The sequence below is a fragment of the Pseudophryne corroboree genome, unplaced genomic scaffold (genome assembly GCF_028390025.1).
Source record: "Pseudophryne corroboree isolate aPseCor3 unplaced genomic scaffold, aPseCor3.hap2 scaffold_166, whole genome shotgun sequence".
In the NCBI taxonomy this organism is placed as follows: Eukaryota; Metazoa; Chordata; class Amphibia; order Anura; family Myobatrachidae; genus Pseudophryne; species Pseudophryne corroboree.
In genome coordinates, this window is record NW_026968296.1 from 205845 (window position 1) to 226863 (window position 21019).

At 41.7% G+C, this 21019-nt stretch overlaps 8 non-coding genes and 1 pseudogene across 8 annotated transcripts; all 9 read left to right on the forward strand.

Moving 5' to 3' along the window:
• The first annotated feature begins 75 nt into the window (after positions 1 to 75).
• LOC135001611 (U1 spliceosomal RNA) lies at positions 76 to 217 on the forward strand (annotated as a pseudogene).
• Positions 218 to 909: 692 nt separating this feature from the next.
• On the forward strand, positions 910 to 1073 carry LOC135001644 (U1 spliceosomal RNA). The gene has a single exon (XR_010203024.1). It is a non-coding gene; the product is annotated as a U1 spliceosomal RNA (small nuclear RNA).
• Positions 1074 to 1225: 152 nt separating this feature from the next.
• LOC135001659 (U1 spliceosomal RNA) lies at positions 1226 to 1388 on the forward strand. The gene has a single exon (XR_010203038.1). It is a non-coding gene; the product is annotated as a U1 spliceosomal RNA (small nuclear RNA).
• A 671-nt stretch (positions 1389 to 2059) lies between these two features.
• LOC135001655 (U1 spliceosomal RNA) lies at positions 2060 to 2223 on the forward strand. The gene has a single exon (XR_010203034.1). It is a non-coding gene; the product is annotated as a U1 spliceosomal RNA (small nuclear RNA).
• A 152-nt stretch (positions 2224 to 2375) lies between these two features.
• Positions 2376 to 2538, forward strand: LOC135001663 (U1 spliceosomal RNA). Its single transcript, XR_010203041.1, has one exon. It is a non-coding gene; the product is annotated as a U1 spliceosomal RNA (small nuclear RNA).
• A 671-nt stretch (positions 2539 to 3209) lies between these two features.
• LOC135001649 (U1 spliceosomal RNA) lies at positions 3210 to 3373 on the forward strand. Its single transcript, XR_010203028.1, has one exon. It is a non-coding gene; the product is annotated as a U1 spliceosomal RNA (small nuclear RNA).
• Positions 3374 to 3525: 152 nt separating this feature from the next.
• Positions 3526 to 3682, forward strand: LOC135001656 (U1 spliceosomal RNA). Its single transcript, XR_010203035.1, has one exon. It is a non-coding gene; the product is annotated as a U1 spliceosomal RNA (small nuclear RNA).
• A 671-nt stretch (positions 3683 to 4353) lies between these two features.
• LOC135001638 (U1 spliceosomal RNA) lies at positions 4354 to 4517 on the forward strand. Its single transcript, XR_010203018.1, has one exon. It is a non-coding gene; the product is annotated as a U1 spliceosomal RNA (small nuclear RNA).
• A 152-nt stretch (positions 4518 to 4669) lies between these two features.
• Positions 4670 to 4832, forward strand: LOC135001667 (U1 spliceosomal RNA). Its single transcript, XR_010203045.1, has one exon. It is a non-coding gene; the product is annotated as a U1 spliceosomal RNA (small nuclear RNA).
• Positions 4833 to 21019: the final 16187 nt, after the last annotated feature.

Consider the following 21019-nt stretch of genomic DNA (forward strand, 5'->3'; position numbering starts at 1 on the left):
ACTGCCTCAGTTGGATCTCCTTCACTTGACAGGGGGGTACCCGAGCAGCGACCCTCCCCAGCTCTAGCCCAACTCCTACTTACCTGCCAGGTGAGATACTATGATCATGTAGGTGCTTCTCCCAGGGCAAGGCTCACCCATTGCACTCTGGGTGTGCTGCCCCTGTGATTTCCCCAAATGTGGGAAACTTGACTGCATAATTTGTGTTTCCCCTGGTCGGCTCTCATATAATTCAGATCTCTTTGTCTCAGGTCTCTCTTCAGCCTAGTTTGCTGTCTGTTTCCACTTCTCTTTTCTTGAGCCGTTCCCTTCTATGCCCTTGCGCACTATCCTGACTTCTCCCATCTGCTTACTTTGTGCCTTCCAACGCACAATGCGAACTACAGGTAGTGCTGCAGAGCCCACACCCTTTTACTTGCCTTACAGAGCAGCTCTGGAGCTGTTACAGTGCCCAGCTGCTGCAAGAAATCAGCTTGAATGCTTCAGGTGCTGGGGCATAGCCAACATGAGCCCCACACCTAAGGAGGGTGGAGGTGTTTAATGCGAATTAGGGGTCATGCAAGCGCCGCAAAAGGCCACCATGCCCTGCACATCCCTTTTTTCTTTTCATATGCAGACGAGGGTTGAAGCCAACTTTGACCCACTGCTTGGATGACATCACCATATGCAAATCCATCTGCTGCAGGCCTTCCCCCAGGAATGCTTGCACTAGTTGTTGCATTTGGTTTGTTGTTTGGGGGTGCTTCAGTATTAGGCAGCCTTCTGCCCTCCCATGTTCATCTGAAAATATGTGTTCTCCCTGCAGTTGTTGTCCCCAGATGAGAGTTCCCTTGTGCTGCCTCAGTTGAATCGCCTTTACTTGACAGAGATGTGCCTGAGCAGCGGCCCTCCCCAGCCCTATCCCAAATCATACTTATTTTGCATAGGAGATATCATGGTCATGAAGATTGTTCTCCCAGGGTGAGGTTCATTCATTGCATTCTGGGTATGATGACCCCTGTGATTTCCCCAAATGTGGGAAACTCGACTGCATTATTTGTGGTAGTGGGGGACTGTGTTTGTGCTTTCCTCTGGTCAGCTCTGGTAAAAGTCAGATTTCTTTGTCTCAGATCTTCCTCTAGCCTTGTTCTTCTTTCGAGAGTTCCCTTGTGCTGCCTCAGTTGGATCTCCTTCACTTGACAGGGGGGTGACCGAGTAGCGACCCTCCCCAGCTCTAGCCCAACTCCTACTTACCTGCCAGGTGAGATACTATGATCAGGAAGGTGCTTCTCCCAGGGCAAGGCTCACCCATTGCACTCTGGGTGTGCTGCTCCTGCGATTTCCCCAAATGTGGGACACTTGACTGCATAATTTGTGTTTCCTCTGGTCGGCTCTCGTATAATTCAGATCTCTTTGTCTCAGGTCTCTCTCCAGCCTAGTTTGCTGTCTGTTTCCACTTCTCTTTTCTTGAGCCGCTTCCTTCTATGCCCTTGCGCACTATCCTGACTTCTCCCGTCTGCTTACTTTGTGCCTTCCAACGCACAATGCGAACTACAGGTAGTGCTGCAGGGCCCACACCCTTTTAGTTGCCTTACAGAGCAGCTCTGGAGCTGTTACAGTGCCCAGCTGCTGCAAGAAATCAGCTTGAATGCTTCAGGTGCTGGGGCATAGACAACATGAGCCCCACACCTAAGGAGGGTGGAGGTGTTTAATGCGAATTAGGGTTCATGCAAGCGCCGCAAAAGGCCGCCATGCCCTGCACATCCCTTTTTTCTTTTCATATGCAGACGAGGGTTGAAGCCAACTTTGACCCACTGCTTGGATGACATCACCATATGCAAATCCATCTGCTGCAGGCCTTCCCCCAGGAATGCTTGCACTAGTTGTTGCATTTGGTTTGTTGTTTGGGGGTGCTTCAGTATTAGGCAGCCTTCTGCCCTCCCATGTTCATCTGAAAATATGTGTTCTCCCTGCAGTTGTTGTCCCCAGATGAGAGTTCCCTTGTGCTGCCTCAGTTGAATCGCCTTTACTTGACAGAGATGTGCCTGAGCAGCGGCCCTCCCCAGCCCTATCCCAAATCATACTTATTTTGCATAGGAGATATCATGGTCATGAAGATTGTTCTCCCAGGGTGAGGTTCATTCATTGCATTCTGGGTATGATGACCCCTGTGATTTCCCCAAATGTGGGAAACTCGACTGCATTATTTGTGGTAGTGGGTGACTGTGTTTGTGCTTTCCTCTGGCCAGCTCTGGTAAAAGTCAGATTTCTTTGTCTCAGATCTTCCTCTAGCCTTGTTCCTCTTTCGAGAGTTCCCTTGTGCTGCCTCAGTTGGATCTCCTTCACTTGACAGGGGGGTGCCCGAGCAGCGACCCTCCCCAGCTCTAGCCCAACTCCTACTTACCTGCCAGGTGAGATACTATGATCATGAAGGTGCTTCTCCCAGGGCAAGGCTCACCCATTGCACTCTGGGTGTGCTGCTCCTGCGATTTCCCCAAATGTGGGACACTTGACTGCATAATTTGTGTTTCCTCTGGTTGGCTCTCATATAATTCAGATCTCTTTGTCTCAGGTCTTTCTCCAGCCTAGTTTGCTGTCTGTTTCCACTTCTCTTTTCTTGAGCCGCTCCCTTCTATGCCCTTGCGCACTATCCTGACCTCTCCCGTCTGCTTACTTTGTGCCTTCCAACGCACAATGCATACTACAGGTAGTGCTGCAGGGCCCACACCCTTTTACATGCTTTACAGAACAGCTCTGGAGCTGTTACAGTGCCCAGCTGCTGCAAGAAATCATCTTGAATGCTTCAGGGGCTGGGGCATAGCCAACATGAGCCCCACACCGAAGGAGGGTGGAGATGTTTAATGTGAATTAAGGGTCATCCAAGCGCCACAAAAGGACGCCATGCCCTGCACATCCCTTTTTTCTTTTCATATGCAGACGAGGGTTGAAGCCAACTTTGACCCACTGCTTGGATGACATCACCATATGCAAATCCATCTGCTGCAGGCCTTCCCCCAGGAATGCTTGCACTAGTTGTTGCATTTGGTTTGTTGTTTGGGGGTGCTTCAGTATTAGGCAGCCTTCTGCCCTCCCATGTTCATCTGAAAATATGTGTTCTCCCTGCAGTTGTTGTCCCCAGATGAGAGTTCCCTTGTGCTGCCTCAGTTGAATCGCCTTTACTTGACAGAGATGTGCCTGAGCAGCGGCCCTCCCCAGCCCTATCCCAAATCATACTTATTTTGCATAGGAGATACCATGGTCATGAAGATTGTTCTCCCAGGGTGAGGTTCATTCATTGCATTCTGGGTATGATGACCCCTGTGATTTCCCCAAATGTGGGAAACTTGACTGCATTATTTGTGGTAGTGGGGGACTGTGTTTGTGCTTTCCTCTGGTCAGCTCTGGTAAAAGTCAGATTTCTTTGTCTCAGATCTTCCTCTAGCCTTGTTCTTCTTTCGAGAGTTCCCTTGTGCTGCCTCAGTTGGATCTCCTTCACTTGACAGGGGGGTGCCCGAGCAGCGACCCTCCCCAGCTCTAGCCCAACTCCTACTTACCTGCCAGGTGAGATACTATGATCATGAAGGTGCTTCTCCCAGGGCAAGGCTCACCCATTGCACTCTGGGTGTGCTGCTCCTGCGATTTCCCCAAATGTGGGAAACTTGACTGCATAATTTGTGTTTCCCCTGGTCAGCTCTCGTCAGATCTCTTTGTCTCAGGTCTCTCTCCAGCCTAGTTTGCTGTCTGTTTCAACTTCTCTTTTCTTGAGCCGCTCCCTTCTATGCCCTTGCGCACTATCTTGACTTCTCCCATCTGCTTACTTTGTGCCTTCCAACGCACAATGCGAACTACAGGTAGTGCTGCAGGGCCCACACCCTTTTACTTGCCTTACAGAGCAGCTCTGGAGCTATTACAGTGCCCAGCTGCTGCAAGTAATCAGCTTGAATGCTTCAGGTGCTGGGGCATAGCCAACATGAGCCCCACACCGAAGTAGGGTGGAGGTGTTTAATGCGAACTAGGGGTCATCCAAGCGCCGCAAAAGGCCGCCATGCCCTGCACGCCCCTTTTCTCTTTTCATATGCAGACGAGGGTTGAAGCCAACTTTGACCCACTGCTTGGATGACATCACCATATGCAAATCCATCTGCTGCAGGCCTTCCCCCAGGAATGCTTGTACTAGTTGTTGCATTTGGTTTGTTGTTTGGGGGTGCTTCAGTATTAGGCAGCCTTCTGCCCTCCCATGTTCATCTGAAAATATGTGTTCTCCCTGCAGTTGTTGTCCCCAGATGAGAGTTCCCTTGTGCTGCCTCAGTTGAATCTCCTTTACTTGACAGAGATGTGCCTGAGCAGCGGCCCTCCCCAGCCCTATCCCAAATCATACTTATTTTGCATAGGAGATACCATGGTCATGAAGATTGTTCTCCCAGGGTGAGGTTCATTCATTGCATTCTGGGTATGCTGACCCCTGTGATTTCCCCAAATGTGGGAAACTTGACTGCATTATTTGTGGTAGTGGGGGACTGTGTTTGTGCTTTCCTCTAGTCAGCTCTGGTAAAAGCCAGATTTCTGTGTCTCAGATCTTCCTCTAGCCTTGTTCTTCTTTCGAGAGTTCTCTTGTGCTGCCTCAGTTGGATCTCCTTCACTTGACAGGGGGGTGCCCGAGCAGCGACCCTCCTCAGCTCTTGCCCAACTCCTACTTACCTGCCAGGTGAGATACTATGATCATGAAGGTGCTTCTCCCAGGGCAAGGCTCACCCATTGCACTCTGTGTGTGCTGCTCCAGCGATTTCCCCAAATGTGGGAAACTCGACTGCATAATTTGTGTTTCCCCTGGTCAGCTCTCGTATAATTCAGATCTCTTTGTCTCAGGTCTCTCTCCAGCCTAGTTTGCTGTCTGTTTCCACTTCTCTTTTCTTGAGCCGCTCCCTTCTATGCCCTTGCGCACTATCCTGACTCCTCCCGTCTGCTTACTTTGTGCCTTCCAACGCACAATGCGAACTATAGGTAGTGCTGCAGGGCCCACACCCTTTTAGTTGCCTTACAGAGCAGCTCTGGACCTGTTACAGTGCCCAGCTGCTGCAAGAAATCAGCTTGAATGTTCTTCGTTGATTGATGGAAGAAACATCTTACAAAAACTCTCCAGATTATTGACTTTTTAAAGTTTTTCTAGGAAACGTTCTAATTGAATGCTTATTAGCGTTTGTCAGAATGTGCGTTTGCAAAGTGTCTCTGTGGCGCAATCAGTTAGCGTGTTCGGTTATTATCCAAAAGGTTGGTGGTTCAATCCCACCCAGGGACGTAATTTACCTTGTTATCAGATTTTGGTGATCTTTAAGTAGACAAGTCAAAATTTCAAACCCCCTCTTGTGGTGTAGGGTACCTGGCCTTCTCTGATGTAATCAGAGTTAGATTTGATTAAGTGATTTTATAAAAAAAACAGCTAGGAAGCACAATTTAGCAGTGGGTTGCAGAGAAAAAGAAATATGCTGGCAAAAAAATCCAATTGAGTGATTAAACAGCTCTTCATTTTCTGGCTTTATTTTTATGCTAACAAATTTGTTCTCTGAAAAGTGTCCATAAAGCCAAGTATCTGATTAACACCTTTGTAGGGATGTTTTTTCACCTATTACTAAATTAAACTTGCTTCATTGGAAAGGCAGCAAGATGCATCGTCATTTCAATATCTACTGAAATAATACAGGTTGACACCAGGAAACATTAACGCCACTGCATCCTTGCTGCTTTCTCATGTGGAAGTCTGTTTAATGTGAAAACAAGGTGATATCTAATTAGCACACAGGTAAGGAATTAAGAAAATCTTTATTTAAGGGTGAAGATGTTTCTCACAAAATCGTTGCCCCAATGCATCATTGAAATTCAAGCTGGAAAGATGATTTTAATATATCACTTGTACATTTTGTATTGCTCTTCTGGTGACAATGTAGTTTGTTTTTGTCAATTACCATTTTAATAATAGGGTAAAGAAAATTAAGTGGATTTTTGAAAGAAAACAATACTGTCAATATACTATTAAACAAATTAAAATGGTAAAAGTTATTGTACTTTAAGTAAAAATAAAAGAGCTAAAATATCAATCCCAATTTTGGATTACTTTAATTAAAAAAAATGCATATAGCAGAGGATAGTTTCAATCTGCCTACCTCTGGGTTCTCGGCCCAGCATGCTTCCATTGCAGTACTCTGCTGCACATGTAAGTGCAAGAGATCCTGAAGCACTCACTCATCATGGGAAAGTACCAATGTGTTTCTTCGTTGGTTGATGGAAGAAACATCTTACAAAAACTCTCCAGATTATTGACTTTTTAAAGTTTTTCTAGGAAACGTTCTAGATGAATGCTTATTAGCCTTTGTCAGTATGTACTTTTTGCAAAGTGTCTCTGTGGCGCAATCGGTTAGTGTGTTTGGCTATTAACCAAAAGGTTGGTGGTTCAATCCCACCAAGGGATGTAATTGACCTTGTGATTGGATTTTGGTGATATTTAAGTAGACAAGTCAAAATTTCAAACCCCCTGTTATGGTGTGGGTATCTGGCCTTCCCTGATGTAATCAGAGTTAGATTTGATTCAGTGATTTTATAAAAACAGCTAGGAAGCACAATTTAGCAGTAGGTTGCAGAGAAAAAAAATATGCTGGCAGAAAAATCCAATTGAGTGATTAAACAGCTCTTTATTTTCTGGCTTTATTTTTATGCTAACAAATTTGTTCTCTGAAAAGTGTCCACAAAGCCAAGTCTCTGATTAACACCTTTGTAAGGATGGTTTTTCACCTATTACTAAATTAAACTTGCTTCATTGGAAAGGCAGCAAGATGCATCCTCATTTCAATGTCTACTGAAATAATACAGGTTGACACCAGGAAACATTAACGCCACTGCATCCTTGCTGCTTTCTCATGTGGAAGTCTGTTTAATGTGAAAACAAGGTGATATCTAATTAGCACACAGGTAAGGAATTAAGAAAATCTTTATTTAAGGGTGAAGATGTTTCTCACAAAATCGTTGCCCCAATGCATCATTGAAATTCAACCTGGAAAGATGATTTTAATATATCACTTGTACATTTTGTATTGCTCTTCTGGTGACAATGTAGTTTGTTTTTGTCAATTACCATTTTAATAATAGGGTAAAGAAAATTAAGTGGATTTTTGAAAGAAAACAATACTGTCAATATACTATTATAACAAATTAAAATGGTAAAAGTTATTGTACTTTAAGTAAAAATAAAAGAGCGAAAATATCCATCCCAGTTTTGGATTACTTTAATTAACAAAAAAAATGCATATAGCAAAGGATAGTTTCAATCTGCCTACCTCTGGGTTATGGGCCCAGCATGCTTCCATTGCAGTACTCTGCTGCACATGTAAGTGCAAGAGATCCTGAAGCACTCACTCATCATGGGAAAGTACCAATGTGTTTCTTTGTTGGTTGATGGAAGAAACATCTTACAAAAACTCTCCAGATTATTGACTTTTTAAAGTTTTTCTAGGAAACGTTCTAGATGAATGCTTATTAGCCTTTGTCAGTATGTACTTTTTGCAAAGTGTCTCTGTGGCGCAATTGGTTAGTGTGTACGGCTATTAACCAAAAGGTTGGTGGTTAAATCCCACCCAGGGACGTAATTGACCTTGTGATCAGATTTTGGTGATATTTAAGTAGACAAGTCAAAATTTCAAACCCCCTCTTATTGTGTAGGGTACCTAGCCTTCTCTGATGTAATCAGAGTTAGATTTGATTCAGTGATTTTATAAAAACAGCTAGGAAGCACAATTTAGCAGTGGGTTGCAGAGAAAAAGAAATATGCTGGCAAAAAAATCCAATTGAGTGATTAAACAGCTCTTCATTTTCTGGCTTTATTTTTATGCTAACAAATTTGTTCACTGAAAAGTGTCCACAAAGCCAAGTCTCTGATTAACACCTTTGTAGGGATGGTTTTTCACCTATTACTAAATTAAACTTGCTTCATTGGAAAGGCAGCAAGATGCATCCTCATTTCAATGTCTACTGAAATAATACAGGTTGACACCAGGAAACATTAACGCCACTGCATCCTTGCTGCTTTCTCATGTGGAAGTCTGTTTAATGTGAAAACAAGGTTATATCTAATTAGCACACAGGTAAGGAATTAAGAAAATCTTTATTTAAGGGTGAAGATGTTTCTCACAAAATCGTTGCCCCAATGCATCATTGAAATTCAAGCTGGAAAGATGATTTTAATATATCACTTGTACATTTTGTATTGCTCTTCTGGTGACAATGTAGTTTGTTTTTGTCAATTACCATTTTAATAATAGGGTAAAGAAAATTAAGTGGATTTTTGAAAGAAAACAATACTGTCAATATACTATTAAAACAAATTAAAATGGTAAAAGTTATTGTACTTTAAGTAAAAATAAAAGAGGCAAAATATCAATCCCAGTTTTGGATTACTTTAATTAACAAAAAAAAATGCATATAGCAGAGGATAGTTTCAATCTGCCTACCTCTGGGTTATGGGCCCAGCATGCTTCCATTGCTGTACTCTGCTGCACATGTAAGTGCAAGAGATCCTGAAGCACTCACTCATCATGGGAAAGTACCAATGTGTTTCTTCGTTGGTTGATGGAAGAAACATCTTACAAAAACTCTCCAGATTATTGACTTTTTAAAGTTTTTCTAGGAAACGTTTTAGATGAATGCTTATTAGCCTTTGTCAGTATTTACTTCTGCAAAGTGTCTCTGTGGCGCAATCAGTTAGCGTGTTCGGTTATTATCCAAAAAGTTGGTGGTTCAATCCCACCCAGGGACGTAATTTACCTTGTTATCAGATTTTGGTGATCTTTAAGTAGACAAGTCAAAATTTCAAACCCCCTCTTGTGGTGTAGGGTACCTGGCCTTCTCTGATGTAATCAGAGTTAGATTTGATTAAGTGATTTTATAAAAAAAACAGCTAGGAAGCACAATTTAGCAGTGGGTTGCAGAGAAAAAGAAATATGCTGGCAAAAAAATCCAAATGAGTGATTAAACAGCTCTTCATTTTCTGGCTTTATTTTTATGCTAACAAATTTGTTCTCTGAAAAGTGTCCATAAAGCCAAGTATCTGATTAACACCTTTGTAGGGATGTTTTTTCACCTATTACTAAATTAAACTTGCTTCATTGGAAAGGCAGCAAGATGCATCGTCATTTCAATGTCTACTGAAATAATACAGGTTGACACCAGGAAACATTAACGCCACTGCATCCTTGCTGCTTTCTCATGTGGAAGTCTGTTTAATGTGAAAACAAGGTGATATCTAATTAGCACACAGGTAAGGAATTAAGAAAATCTTTATTTAAGGGTGAAGATGTTTCTCTCAAAATCGTTGCCCCAATGCATCATTGAAATTCAACCTGGAAAGATGATTTTAATATATCACTTGTACATTTTGTATTGCTCTTCTGGTGACAATGTAGTTTGTTTTTGTCAATTACCATTTTAATAATAGGGTAAAGAAAATTAAGTGGATTTTTGAAAGAAAACAATACTGTCAATATACTATTAAAACAAATTAAAATGGTAAAAGTTATTGTACTTTAAGTAAAAATAAAAGAGCAAAAATATCCATCCCAGTTTTGGATTACTTTAATTAACAAAAAAAATGCATATAGCAAAGGATAGTTTCAATCTGCCTACCTCTGGGTTATGGGCCCAGCATGCTTCCATTGCAGTACTCTGCTGCACATGTAAGTGCAAGAGATCCTGAAGCACTCACTCATCATGGGAAAGTACCAATGTGTTTCTTCGTTGGTTGATGGAAGAAACATCTTACAAAAACTCTCCAGATTATTGACTTTTTAAAGTTTTTCTAGGAAACGTTTTAGATGAATGCTTATTAGCCTTTGTCAGTATTTACTTCTGCAAAGTGTCTCTGTGGCGCAATCAGTTAGTGTGTACGGCTACTAACCAAAAGGTTGGTGGTTCAATCACACCCAGGGACGTAATTGACCTTGTGATCAGATTTTGGTGATCTTTAAGTAGACAAGTCAAAATTTCAAACCCCCTCTTATTGTGTAGGGTACCTGGCCTTCTCTGATGTAATCAGAGTTAGATTTGATTCAGTGATTTTATAAAAAACAGCTAGGAAGCACAATTTAGCAGTGGGTTGCAGAGAAAAAAAATATGCTGGCAAAAAAATCCATTTGAGTGATTAAACAGCTCTTCATTTTCTGGCTTTATTTTTATGCTAACAAATTTGTTCTCTGAAAAGTGTCCACAAAGCAAAGTCTCTGATTAACACCTTTGTAGGGATGGTTTTTCACCTATTACTAAATTAAACTTGCTTCATTGGAAAGGCAGCAAGATGCATCCTCATTTCAATGTCTACTGAAATAATACAGGTTGACACCAGGAAACATTAACGCCACTGCATCCTTGCTGCTTTCTCATGTGGAAGTCTGTTTAATGTGAAAACAAGGTGATATCTAATTAGCACACAGGTAAGGAATTAAGAAAATCTTTATTTAAGGGTGAAGATGTTTCTCACAAAATCGTTGCCCCAATGCATCATTGAAATTCAAGCTGGAAAGATGATTTTAATATATCACTTGTACATTTTGTATTGCTCTTCTGGTGACAATGTAGTTTGTTTTTGTCAATTACCATTTTAATAATAGGGTAAAGAAAATTAAGTGGATTTTTGAAAGAAAACTATACTGTCAATATACTATTAAAACAAATTAAAATGGTAAAAGTTATTGTACTTTAAGTAAAAATAAAAGAGCAAAAATATCAATCCCAGTTTTGATTACTTAAATTAACAAAAAAAAATGCATATAGCAAAGGATAGTTTCAATCTGCCTACCTCTGGGTTATGGGTCCAGCATGCTTCCATTGCAGTACTCTGCTGCACATGTAAGTGCAAGAGATCCTGAAGCACTCACTCATCATGGGAAAGTACCAATGTGTTTATTCGTTGGTTGATGGAAGAAACATCTTACAAAAACTCTCCAGATTATTGATTTTTTAATGTTTTTCTAGGAAACGTTCTAGATGTATGCTTATTAGCCTTTGTCAGTATGTACTTTTTGCAAAGTGTCTCTGTGGCGCAATCGGTTAGTGTGTTCGGCTATTAACCAAAAGGTTGGTGGTTCAATTCCACCCAGGGACGTAATTGACCTTGTGATCAGATTTTGGTGATATTTAAGTAGACAAGTCAAAATTTCAAACCCCCTCTTATTGTGTAGGGTACCTGGCCTTCTCTGATGTAATCAGAGTTAGATTTGATTCAGTGATTTTATAAAAACAGGTAGGAAGCACAATTTAGCAGTGGGTTGCAGAGAAAAAAAATATGCTGGCAGAAAAATCCAATTGAGTGATTAAACAGCTCTTTATTTTCTGGCTTTATTTTTATGCTAACAAATTTGTTCTCTGAAAAGTGTCCACAAAGCCAAGTCTCTGATTAACACCTTTGTAAGGATGGTTTTTCACCTATTACTAAATTAAACTTGCTTCATTGGAAAGGCAGCAAGATGCATCCTCATTTCAATGTCTACTGAAATAATACAGGTTGACACCAGGAAACATTAACGCCACTGCATCCTTGCTGCTTTCTCATGTGGAAGTCTGTTTAATGTGAAAACAAGGTGATATCTAATTAGCACACAGGTAAGGAATTAAGAAAATCTTTATTTAAGGGTGAAGATGTTTCTCACAAAATCGTTGCCCCAATGCATCATTGAAATTCAAGCTGGAAAGATGATTTTAATATATCACTTGTACATTTTGTATTGCTCTTCTGGTGACAATGTAGTTTGTTTTTGTCAATTACCATTTTAATAATAGGGTAAAGAAAATTAAGTGGATTTTTGAAAGAAAACTATACTGTCAATATACTATTAAAACAAATTAAAATGGTAAAAGTTATTGTACTTTAAGTAAAAATAAAAGAGCAAAAATATCAATCCCAGTTTTGATTACTTAAATTAACAAAAAAAAATGCATATAGCAAAGGATAGTTTCAATCTGCCTACCTCTGGGTTATGGGTCCAGCATGCTTCCATTGCAGTACTCTGCTGCACATGTAAGTGCAAGAGATCCTGAAGCACTCACTCATCATGGGAAAGTACCAATGTGTTTATTCGTTGGTTGATGGAAGAAACATCTTACAAAAACTCTCCAGATTATTGATTTTTTAATGTTTTTCTAGGAAACGTTCTAGATGTATGCTTATTAGCCTTTGTCAGTATGTACTTTTTGCAAAGTGTCTCTGTGGCGCAATCGGTTAGTGTGTTCGGCTATTAACCAAAAGGTTGGTGGTTCAATTCCACCCAGGGACGTAATTGACCTTGTGATCAGATTTTGGTGATATTTAAGTAGACAAGTCAAAATTTCAAACCCCCTCTTATTGTGTAGGGTACCTGGCCTTCTCTGATGTAATCAGAGTTAGATTTGATTCAGTGATTTTATAAAAACAGGTAGGAAGCACAATTTAGCAGTGGGTTGCAGAGAAAAAAAATATGCTGGCAGAAAAATCCAATTGAGTGATTAAACAGCTCTTTATTTTCTGGCTTTATTTTTATGCTAACAAATTTGTTCTCTGAAAAGTGTCCACAAAGCCAAGTCTCTGATTAACACCTTTGTAAGGATGGTTTTTCACCTATTACTAAATTAAACTTGCTTCATTGGAAAGGCAGCAAGATGCATCCTCATTTCAATGTCTACTGAAATAATACAGGTTGACACCATGAAACATTAACGCCACTGCATCCTTGCTGCTTTCTCATGTGGAAGTCTGTTTAATGTGAAAACAAGGTTATATCTAATTAGCACACAGGTAAGGAATTAAGAAAATCTTTATTTAAGGGTGAAGATGTTTCTCACAAAATCGTTGCCCCAATGCATCATTGAAATTCAAGCTGGAAAGATGATTTTAATATATCACTTGTACATTTTGTATTGCTCTTCTGGTGACAATGTAGTTTGTTTTTGTCAATTACCATTTTAATAATAGGGTAAAGAAAATTAAGTAGATTTTTGAAAGAAAACAATACTGTCAATATACTATTAAAACAAATTAAAATGGTAAAAGTTATTGTACTTTAAGTAAAAATAAAAGAGCCAAAATATCAATCCCAGTTTTGGATTACTTTCATTAACAAACAAAAAAATGCATATAGCAGAGGATAGTTTCAATCTGCCTACCTCTGGGTTATGGGCCCAGCATGCTTCCATTGCAGTACTCTGCTGCACATGTAAGTGCAAGAGATCCTGAAGCACTCACTCATCATGGGAAAGTACCAATGTGTTTCTTCGTTGGTTGATAGAAGAAACATCTTACAAAAACTCTCCAGATTATTGATTTTTTTAAGTTTTTCTAGGAAACGTTTTAGATGAATGCTTATTAGCCTTTGTCAGTATGGACTTTTGCAAAGTGTCTCTGTGGCGCAATCAGTTAGTGTGTACGGCTATTAACCAAAAGGTTGGTGGTTCAATCCCACCCAGGGACGTAATTGACCTTGTTATCAGATTTTGGTGATCTTTAAGTAGACAAGTCAAATTTCATACCCCCTGTTATGGTGTAGGGTACCTGGCCTTCTCTGATGTAATCAGAGTTAGATTTGATTCAGTGATTTTATAAAAACATCTAGGAAGCACAATTTAGCAGTGGGTTGCAGAGAAAAAGAAATATGCTGGCAAAAAAATCAAATTGCGTGATTAAACAGCTCTTAATTTTCTTGCTTTATTTTTATGCTAACAAATTTGTTCTCTGAAAAGTGTCCACAAAGCCAAGTCTCTGATTAACACCTTTGTAGGGATGGTTTTTCACCTATTACTAAATTAAACTTGCTTCATTGGAAAGGCAGCAAGATGCATCCTCATTTCAATGTCTACTGAAATAATACAGGTTGACACCAGGAAACATTAACGCCACTGCATCCTTGCTGCTTTCTCATGTGGAAGTCTGTTTAATGTGAAAACAAGGTGATATCTAATTAGCACACAGGTAAGGAATTAAGAAAATCTTTATTTAAGGGTGAAGATGTTTCTCACAAATTTGTTGACCCAATGCATCATTGAAATTCAAGCTGGAAAGATGATTTTAATATATCACTTGTACATTTTGTATTGCTCTTCTGGTGACAATGTAGTTTGTTTTTGTCAATTACCATTTTAATAATAGGGTAAAGAAAATGAAGTGGATTTTTGAAAGAAAACAATACTGTCAATATACTATTAAAACAAATTAAAATGGTAAAAGTTATTGTACTTTAAGTAAAAATAAAAGAGACAAAATATCAATCCCAGTTTTGGATTACTTTAATTAACAAAAAAAATGCATATAGCAGAGGATAGTTTCAATCTGCCTACCTCTGGGTTATGGGCCCAGCATGCTTCCATTGCAGTACTCTGCTGCACATGTAAGTGCAAGAGATCCTGAAGCACTCACTCATCATGGGAAAGTACCAATGTGTTTCTTCGTTGGTTGATGGAAGAAACATCTTACAAAAACTCTCCAGATTATTTAATTTTTAAAGTTTTTCTAGGAAACGTTTTAGATGAATGCTTATTAGCCTTTGTCAGTATGGACTTTTGCAAAGTGTCTCTGTGGCGCAATCAGTTAGTATGTACGGCTATTAACCAAAAGTTTGGTGGTTCAATCCCACCCAGGGACCTAATTGACCTTGTTATTAGATTTTGGTGATCTTTAAGTAGACAAGTCAAAATTTCAAACCCCCTGTTATGGTGTAGGGTACCTGGCCTTCTCTGATGTAATCAGAGTTAGATTTGATTCAGTGATTTTATAAAAACAGCTAGGAAGCACAATTTAGCAGTGGGTTGCATAGAAAAAAAAATATGCTGGCAGAAAAATCCAATTGAGTGATTAAACAGCTCTTTATTTTCTGGCTTTATTTTTATGCTAACAAATTTGTTCTCTGAAAAGTGTCCACAAAGCCAAGTCTCTGATTAACACCTTTGTAAGGATGGTTTTTCACCTATTACTAAATTAAACTTGCTTCATTGGAAAGGCAGCAAGATGCATCCTCATTTCAATGTCTACTGAAATAATACAGGTTGACACCAGGAAACATTAACGCCACTGCATCCTTGCTGCTTTCTCATGTGGAAGTCTGTTTAATGTGAAAACAAGGTGATATCTAATTAGCACACAGGTAAGGAATTAAGAAAATCTTTATTTAAGGGTGAAGATGTTTCTCACAAAATCGTTGCCCCAATGCATCATTGAAATTCAAGCTGGAAAGATGATTTTAATATATCACTTGTACATTTTGTATTGCTCTTCTGGTGACAATGTAGTTTGTTTTTGTCAATTACCATTTTAATAATAGGGTAAAGAAAATTAAGTGGATTTTTGAAAGAAAACAATACTGTCAATATACTATTAAAACAAATTAAAATGGTAAAAGTTATTGTACTTTAAGTAAAAATAAAAGAGCCAAAATATCAATCCCAGTTTTGGATTACTTTAATTAACAAACAAAAAAATGCATATAGCAGAGGATAGTATCAATCTGCCTACCTCTGGGTTATGGGCCCAGCTTGCTTCCATTGCTGTATTCTACTGCACATGTAAGTGCAAGAGATCCTGAAGCACTCACTCATCATGGGAAAGTACCAATGTGTTTCTTCGTTGGTTGATAGAAGAAACATCTTACAAAAACGCTCCAGATTATTGACTTTTTTAAGTTTTTCTAGGAAACGTTTTAGATGAATGCTTATTAGCATTTGTCAGTATGTACTTTTGCAAAGTGTCTCTGTGGCGCAACCAGTTAGTGTGTACGGCTATTAACCAAAAGGTTGGTGGTTCAATCCCACCCAGGGACGTAATTGACCTTGTTATCAGATTTTGGTGATCTTTAAGTAGACAAGTCAAATTTCATACCCCCTGTTATGGTGTAGGGTACCTGGCCTTCTCTGATGTAATCAGAGTTAGATTTGATTCAGTGATTTTATAAAAACATCTAGGAAGCACAATTTAGCAGTGGGTTGCAGAGAAAAAGAAATATGCTGGCAAAAAAATCAAATTGCGTGATTAAACAGCTCTTCATTTTCTGGCTTTATTTTTATGCTAACAAATTTGTTCTCTGAAAAGTGTCCACAAAGCCAAGTCTCTGATTAACACCTTTGTAAGGATGGTTTTTCACCTATTACTAAATTAAACTTGCTTCATTGGAAAGGCAGCAAGATGGCATAGGCTACATAGGCTGGGGAGGGTGGCTGCTCGGGCACACCCCCGTCAAGTTAAGGAGATTTAACTGAGGAAGCAGAAGCACAAGGGAACTCTCGACTGGGGACAACAACTGCAGGGGGACCACATCTTTTCAGATGAACATGGGAGGGCGGAAGGCTGCCTAATACTGAAGCACCCTCAGACATTAAACCATATGCAACAACTATTGCAAGCATTCCTGGGGGAAGGTCTGCAGCAGACGGATTTGCATACGGTGATGTCATCCAAGCAGTTGGCCAAAGTTGGCTGGACTTCCCCATCTCTACCTCCTAAGGCTACCATCACTAAGCGTAACATTGAAACTATTGACACCACATTCCTTTCCTCCCTGTTTGACTCACTTCTCTCTCCTATTCTCTCTCTCTCATGCCCTGAACAAGCCACTTCCACATACAGTGCTTCCCTTACTTCTGCTCGTGACTCTGTTGCTCCACCAACCACTATTCACCCTTGCAAATTAACACCTCAACCCTGGCACACCAAATGCACCAGATATCTGCAAAAATGCTCATGTACTGCTGAGCGACACTGGAGGAAATCACGCTCTAAGGCAGACTTCCTCCATTTCAAACTTATGCTCTCATCCTTCAGTGCTGCCCTTTCTCTTGCTAAACAGTCATACTTCAAGAACCTCATCTCCTCCCAGTCTTCCAACCCCCGGCGCCTCTTTGCCACTCTCAACTCACTCCTCTGCCCACCTCCACCTCGTCTCCCTTCCTCACTCTCTGCTCTTGACTTTGCCACTTACTTCACATCCAAAATTGACTCCATACGTCAGGACATCACATCACACCAGACTATCAGTAACCAGCCTTCTCCCATCCCTTACCAACCCTCCCCATCCCTCGCACCAACTCTGTCATCTTTCTCCCATGCATCTGGAGAGGAAGTCATGGCCCTCATTCGTTCCTGTCCCCTCACCACCTCCCCACTTGACCCTATCCCCTCCCGCCTCCTTTGCCACCTCTCTTCTTCTGCTTGTTCCCATCTTTCCCACCTTCTCAATCTCTCCCTCTCATCAGGCACTGTCCCCTCTGGCTTCAAGCACGCTCTCATCTCTCCTATTCTTAAAAAACCTACCCTTGATCCAAACACTCTCTCCAACTACCGACCCATCTCTCTCCTCCCTTTTGCCTCCAAACTCCTTGAGCGTATTGTCTACAACCGCCTTACTTCCTTTCTTTCCTCACACTCACTGCTTGACCCATTCCAGTCTTGCTTCCGTCCTCTCCACTCCACTGAAACTGCCCTTACAAAAGTATGCAATGACCTCCATGCTGCTAAATCTAAGGGACACTACTCTCTACTTATTCTACTTGATCTCTCTGCTGCTTTTGACACTGTGGACCATCCTCTCCTACTGCAAATCCTTCACTCCATTGGTCTGCGTAACACTGCCCTCTCTTGGTTGTCGTCCTACCTTTCTGACCGTTCATTCTCTGTCTCCTCTCATGACTCCACCTCCCCCTCACTTCCACTAACTGTAGGGGTACCCCAAGGTTCTGTCCTTGGTCCTCTTCTCTCTCTATACGTCCTCACTAGGTAAGCTCATTAGTTCTTTTGGTTTCCAATATCATCTCTTGGTTTCCAATATCACTCAAATCTATCTTTCCTCTCCAGACCTCTCCCCTACTCTCCTCACTCGTATCTCCAACTGTCTCTCTGCTATCTCTTCCTGGATGTCCCAGCGCTTTCTTAAACTTAACATGTCTAAGACCGAGCTGATCATCTTCCCTCCCTCCCGCATAATCTCACCTCCTACAATCTCATTATCTATTGATGGCACTACTATCTCCTCTACCCCCCAAGCGCGCTGTCTTGGAGTAATCCTTGACTCCTCCCTCTCCTTCAAACCACACATTCAGCACCTCTCACAAACCTGCCGTTTTCATCTAAAAAATATTTCCAGGATCAGACTTTTTCTGACCCAGGATGCTACTAAGACTCTTATCCACTCACTGGTCATCTCCAGACTGGACTGCTGTAATCTCTTCCTGACTGGCATTCCTGACAAATACCTCTCTCCACTCCAATCTATCCTCAATGCTGCTGCCCGGCTCATTTTCCTCACCAAACGCACTACGTCCACCTCTCCTCTCTTACTAGTCCTTCACTGGCTCCCCTTCCCTTTCAGAATCCATTTCAAGCTTCTCACACTTGCTTACAAAGCCCTCACCCACTCCTCTCCCATCTACATCTCTGATCTTATCTCGCTTTACACTCCCACCCGTCCTCTTCGCTCTGCTAATGCACACCGACTCTCCTGCCTACGGATTACTTCCTCCCACTCCTACCTCCAAGATTTTTCACGTGCTGCACCACTTCTCTGGAATTCCCTACCTCTCCCCCTCAGACTCTCCACCTCTCTACAAAACTTCAAACGGGCTCTCAAGACCCACTTCTTCACCAAACCCAGCCAAATCTCATCCTAAACCTCTGTTCCATGCTCTCTATGTACCCCATCTGTCTCACCCCTGTCTGTCTACCCCTCCCTTTTAGAATGTAAGCTCTCACGAGCAGGGCCCTCTTCCCTCATGTGCTTACTCTTTTCTTACTTTAATAATCTTCAGCTGCACCAAATCCAGCAGTCTTCTGCCACCTGATACTTATTCCAGTGTCATCTGCTGATGTAGCTATGTTTATTTACCCTGTACTTGTCCTATATTGTCGTCAACTGTAAGTTGCTGTTTTCCTGTTTGATTATTTGTTTATGTACTCTGTAATTGGGCACTGCGGAACCCTTGTGGCGCCATATAAATAAAGGATAATAATAATAATAAATAATATAATATATAGCAGTACGGTACAGTAGGCCACTGCTCTACCTACCTCTGTGTCGTCAAGTATACTATCCATCCATACCTGTGGTGCATTTTAGAAAAAAACATGTCTCGGCAGAGCAATCTATAAATCCATCATTTTTCAGACAGCAAAAGTGGGTATTGTAATAGTCACCCAATCCATCACTTTTATAGGGTTACATGCACCCACATGCTACAGCCTGTCTCAATAATTTTACTGTCACGCTGTGTGTGTTTGTGTTTTTATTTGGGTATTTTTTGTTGTTGTAGAACTACAGGTACCAGCAAGCCCGTTATTTCCCCGCCTGCTGGTACTTGAGGTTCTCCAAGTACCAGCAAGCGGGGGAGGCTTGCTGGGCCTTGTAGTTCCACAACGAAAAAACAATATTCTTTTTTTACACACATGGCTATCAGCCCGGCACCCACCACCCAGGGGTGCTGGGGACAGCCTCGGGCTTCACCCTGGCCCTTGGGTGCCTCAACGGGAGGAACCTCTTGATTTAAGGGGTCCCCACTCCTCCAGGGAACCCCGGCCAGGGGTGACTAGTTGGAGGGGTAATGCCAGGGCCGCAGGGACCTACATAAAAGTGTCCCCCGGCTGTGGCATTTTCTCTCTGGCTAGTGGAGCCCGGTGCTGGTTTTAAAAATATGGGGGACCCCTACATCTATTGTCCCACGTATTTTTGGAACCTGGACCGGTCTAAGAGCCCGGTGCTGGTTGTCTAAATACGGGGAACCCCTGTCCAATTTTTCCCCCAGTATTTAAATAACCAGGACCGGCTCAAAGAGCCCGAGGCTGGTTATACTAAGGAGGGGGGACCTCACGCATTTTTTTTAACCCATTCAGACCCTTCTCCTTTAAGTTAATGGAAGCCCTAGACAACAAAATTGCATTCATTTCCTCCTCCCTCACCCTTCCCAGTCCCAAACACTCATTTTTTTTTTCTTTAAAAATTTATAATATATAACGAGAACAATGAGCAGGCAGGCAGCGGGCATTGGCGGCATCGGACTGAGATAGAAATTAGTGGTGGAGGGCTGGGTCAGTTGATTGTGGGCGAGTTTGTAAGCCATTGGCGGTGGCAGCGGGTATCGGCTCAGAGGCAGTAGCGGGCATTGGCTAAGGGTCATCGGCAGGATTCGGCGGACATTATGGCTGTAGTGCCTCACTAGCCACTGACCTCACCGCACGCCACTGTGGGACAGATGTAACATGCAGAGAGAGGTAGATTTGGGAGGGGGAATGTCCTAGCATAACTGTTAATTGCAGTGTAATACTGTAATTCAGCTGTGCAGCATTTGTGGCTAAATGTCAAAGAAGCCAGTATTTACCCTGCATGCAAAACAATAAATGTATTTGAACATACCTCCCAACTATCCCAATTTTTGCAGGACAGTCACTTTTTTGGGGAATGTCCAGCTAACCCAAACAACCCCCCCCCCTTCCCATGGGGAAGGGGGTGGGGGGTGGGGTGGAAGGCTCCCTGTAGCTTGTTGCTCTGCAAATATGCACATTGTGGGTAATTCAGACCTGATCGCTAGGGTGTGTTTTTTGCCTTAGAGCGTGATTTCCTCCAGTGTCGCTCAGCAGTACATGAGCATTTTTGCAGATATCTGGTGCATTTGGTGTGCCAGGGTTGAGGTGTTAATTTGCAAGGGTGAATAGTGGTTGGTGGAGCAACAGAGTCACGAGCAGAAGTAAGGGAAGCACTGTATGTGGAAGTGGCTTGTTCAGGGCATGAGAGAGAGAGAATAGGAGAGAGAAGTGAGTCAAACAGGGAGGAAAGGAATGTGGTGTCAATAGTTTCAATGTTACGCTTAGTGATGGTAGCCTTAGGAGGTAGAGATGGGGAAGTCCAGCCAACTTTGGCCAACTGCTTGGATGACATCACCGTATGCAAATCCGTCTGCTGCAGACCTTCCCCCAGGAATGCTTGCAATAGTTGTTGCATATGGTTTAATGTCTGAGGGTGCTTCAGTATTAGGCAGCCTTCCGCCCTCCCATGTTCATCTGAAA